Raw genomic sequence first — 4199 nt, 5'->3', positions numbered from 1 at the left:
TCCGGAATCAGGTTCCCCAGAGCCCTTTCCCACCCCAAGATAAACAAAGCCTCTGCCGGACTACCGCCTCAGCAGCACTAAACAGCCTCCCCAGGGAAGACGGATCTGGCTACAGGTTCACCATGAGATTCTTTACCATCCTGCTGCTGGCCACCTGAGCCTCCACCTCTCTCGCCATCCTTAATGGTGAGTCTGGCTTCGCTACACTCCTCTTTGTTCCCCAGAGGTCACTGAGCTGTCCCCTGGAGAGTCGTCAGCCCTAGGAAGACCCCTCCTTAATCCTTGTAATGCACCGTGTGGAGAACACATAACCAAAAGTGCACACCCGGGATGGCTGAGGTGTGGAGGCGGGGGACTAGGACTCATGATACCAGGAATCCTGCGCCCTAGAAATCCTGGCGCTGGGGCCAGAGGAGCCAACTGGACCCAAATCAAGGTGGACTATGGGTTAACAGAGATTCAGATAAGATTCCAGCCTCTGAGGGTGCTGGACACGCCAAAGCCACTGACCTCCTCCGGGCCCCCCCTGCCTCCCTCTGTAACAATGAGGGCAAGACATATACACACATTCATTTAACGACTATTTATTGAGCACCTACTCTGTGCCAGACACACAGCTCTAGGCACTTGAGATACACTAACAAAACACAGAGACCTCAGTCATCATTGAGATGTCATTCTAGGAGAAAGAAACAGATAATTGGCATATTAAACAAATTATCTAAGTGTGTTAGAAGTGCTAAGACAGGGGCGCCTGGGTGGCTCAGTCGGTTGGACGTCCGACTTCGGCTCAGGTCATGATCTCACAGTTGTTGAGTTCGAGCCCCGCGTCGGGCTCTGTGCTGACAGCTCAGAGCCTGGAGCCCACTTCGGATTCTGTGTCTCCCCCTCTCTCTGCCCCTCCCCTGCTCATGCTCAGGTCCAGTAAATGATGAATTCTCCACCTGAGGAAGAAATGGAGCAGAGACCATCCCTCCTGGCGCTGGAACTTAATCCTTCCTGCTGTACTAATTGGCCAAGATCTGGGGGCCGGGAACAATTTGAACAGCACTTCATGCTGGGAAGTCATTGAAGATGACTATATCTCATACCCAAATGCTAGCAGGTAGGGAGTTTCAGCTCACCCTGAGGGGAGGATGCTGGAGGGGCTCCTCGGTCCCAGGCTCCTCCACCGCCTCCAAGTCGGGAATATCGCAGGACCCTGCTTTGTAGATTATCCATAAACACAATTCAGTCTCAGGCTAGCTTCCCCCAATTTATCGGAGAAGGAAGACTCAAGCAATACCCAGAACTCAGAAAAAAAGAGCCAGTATTTATTGAGCCCCTCCTATGCACCAGACAATGGATCGGGTGTTTGCATAGTTAATCTCTTTTCATAGGGAAGGTGAATGTGCTAGAAATGGAATCCCTATTCAACGGCATTCAAAATCAGGGGTGTGCCCTTAGGTGCTCATAGATTTGGATGTGGGTATTGGATCTCAATTCTGGTCTACACTGACTGAGCAATGGCCCAACCCTGACACTCCCTGCATGTTAAGGGATATGGCAGAGAGCTGGCTGGCTGTTGCTTACCATGAGCTCTTTCTCTGCCCCTCATTCCATCTCCTTGGTCCCAGCTGCTCAGCTGATATCTGAAAAGGACCATGTCTCCATTGAAAACCTTTCTGAGGGGCGCCTGGGTGGCGCAGTCGGTTAAGCGTCCGACTTCAGCCAGGTCACGATCTCGCGGTCCGTGAGTTCGAGCCCCGCGTCGGGCTCTGGGCTGATGGCTCAGAGCCTGGAGCCTGTTTCCGATTCTGTGTCTCCCTCTCTCTCTGCCCCTCCCCCATTCATGCTCTGTCTCTCTCTGTCCCAAAAATAAATAAACGTTGAAAAAAAAAAATTTTAAAAAAAAAAAAAGAAAACCTTTCTGAGGAATCTCTCATCTCCAGAGAAGAGCTGGTTTTTGAAGAGGATGATATGACCAAATCTACCAGGAGACCAAAGCGTCAAAGGCCCAAGCTGCTTCACCCCATCCCCCAGGAGGACAGTATCAGAAATGCTGCCTCTCAGTCAGAAGAGACTACAGAACTCACTCCCAGGGCTGGTAGGAGCCAGGGCCAAGGGGAAGAACCCGGGAGGGAGGCATTAAACAGAAAAACGTGGTGGCGGGACACTACCTTGGGGGAGAAAGTTGGGGATGGAAAGAGAAAGGAAGCTGAAGGGGAACAAGAATTAAAGGTAAATGAGATATGGAGAACCTGCTGATTGTGCCAGCACTGAGGAGCGTGGGGGAGGCATAAGGGGACTAACCTTACTTTGCCATTTCTCTCCCAATGTTCCCCAGCAACCACCTCAGAGGGAAAACTGGCCAAGCTCGGCCATAAAATCGGGAAGAATCTGGACAAAACAAGAAACCGTGAGCTATCTGAAAAACCTACTCCCTCATGCCTATGAAGTCATAAGGCCCTAATGATAATAAGGCCCAGTCCCGGCCAAAGTTGGGGTCTACGGCACCCAAACCCTCCTTGCCCCGACCACCATCTCTCAGTTCCCCCATGTCCCTTATTAAAGCGTTGCATCCCAGTCTGGCTCTGTGGTGGCTTTGTCGGGCCAGGAGGGAAGGCGGAGGCCCCCACTCCGCTAGGATTCTTCCTGAGTTACCCCATCGCTCTAATTTTAAACCTCCCCTCCTCAGCTTACAACCTGTTCAAGTCTCCATGTCCCAAAATATCCTCTGTGAGGTCTTGACTCCCCTCAAGCTGCCCCTCCTCTTCATCCACACTGCCTCCCTGCTCCCTCACCCCCTGCACCCCTCACCCCCTGCAATCAGCATTTTCACACCCTCCAGCAACTGCTCCCCTCAACATCACTGACAGCAACAAGCCCGGTGGCTATTTCTGGTCCCTACTCCTCTCTTCCTGGTCTCTGCAGAACTGGACACGATTACCCCTCCTAGAAAGTTTCCCCGCACTGACCTCCCAATGTGCTGCACTCTACTGGTTCTCCAAGCCCCCCATTTCCTTCCTGGCACATTTTCTGACCATGCACTCTATGCTCCCAGGGTCCCATCCTGTGCCCTCTCATCTTCTCTCCACCTTCCTTCCTCTACATCCCCATTTGACAAGACTTCAGCTTCACCTCAGGGTGGATGGGGTCTACCCGTTTACCCACCACCACACATCCACCCAGTGTCTACTATATGTCACACTCATCTACCTAATATGTGCCAAATTACCCCCCGCCCCCCCCCCCCCACACACACACACAACCCTGGGCAGTTTTCACTATAAAGGCATATGGGACCAAATGGGGAAAGAAGAGACTGGGAAAATAAAAATCTCTCTCGGTCTTACAAACGGAAGGAAGATTGCCCATTCAAAGGGAGATAGGATGGCAGGAAGGAAACTATGAGATAATAGAAAATATATGTATTGGTCTCTGTTCCCCCATACCTGGCACAAAGCTTCAAAATCCTTGTAATTTCCTAAGTGATAAGCACATTAGAATCATCCCTGTTCTAGTATCTGGACTTTGACGCATCCCCGCGATGGGGATCCTAAGACTCTTGTAAGTTCCTAAGTGATAAGAGTGACAGGAGCATCTTTTGTTCTAATGAGGTGACCCCGGTGCGCTCTTGGAGGCTCCTGGATGGAGGCTGGCCGCCAGAAGGACCAAGCCCTTATTAGAAGCTTGGAATTTTCAGCCCCACCCCTACTTCACTGGAGAGGGGAGAGGGGCTGGAAACAGAGTCAATGATTGATCATGCCCCATGTGATAAAGTCCCCATAAAATCCCACTACAGTGAGGTTCTAAGAGCATCCAGGCTGGTGAACACATCCACACACCAGGAGGGTGACATCACCCAGTTCCACTGGGATAGAAACACCTGCTCTCAGGACCCTCCTGGACCTTGCCCTGGGTATTTCGTTGTCTGCCTGTTCAACTGTATCCTCTATCATATCTTTTAATAAACTGATAAACTGGTAAACAAAGCATTTCCCTGAGCCGAAGCAAGTTAATTGAACTCAAGGGAAGGGTCATGGGAAGCTCTGATTTATATGATTTATAGCCGATCAGTCAGAAGAACAGGTGACAACCTAGACTTGCAATTGGCATCTGAAGGAGGACAGTCTTGTGGGACTGAGCCCTTTCCCTGTGGGAGCTGACGCAACCTCCAGGTACTGTCAGAGCTGAGTTGGATCGTAGGACACCCAGTT

At 51.1% G+C, this 4199-nt stretch overlaps 2 long non-coding RNA genes across 2 annotated transcripts; one reads left to right on the top strand and one right to left on the bottom strand.

Annotated features, from left to right (window-relative positions):
• Positions 1-1292: 1292 nt before the first annotated feature.
• On the bottom strand, positions 1293-2017 carry LOC123590968. The gene is made up of 2 exons (XR_006709060.1): positions 1906-2017; positions 1293-1660 (listed from the first exon to the last, which is right to left on the bottom strand). It is a non-coding gene; the product is annotated as an uncharacterized LOC123590968 (long non-coding RNA).
• Positions 1968-2565, top strand: LOC123590967. The gene is made up of 2 exons (XR_006709059.1): positions 1968-2086; positions 2327-2565. It is a non-coding gene; the product is annotated as an uncharacterized LOC123590967 (long non-coding RNA).
• Positions 2566-4199: the final 1634 nt, after the last annotated feature.

Source organism: Leopardus geoffroyi, chromosome B4 (assembly GCF_018350155.1).
Source record: "Leopardus geoffroyi isolate Oge1 chromosome B4, O.geoffroyi_Oge1_pat1.0, whole genome shotgun sequence".
NCBI lineage: Eukaryota > Metazoa > Chordata > Mammalia > Carnivora > Felidae > Leopardus > Leopardus geoffroyi.
Note: the sequence above shows the minus strand (reverse complement) of the source record. Positions and strands in the feature narration are given on the sequence as shown.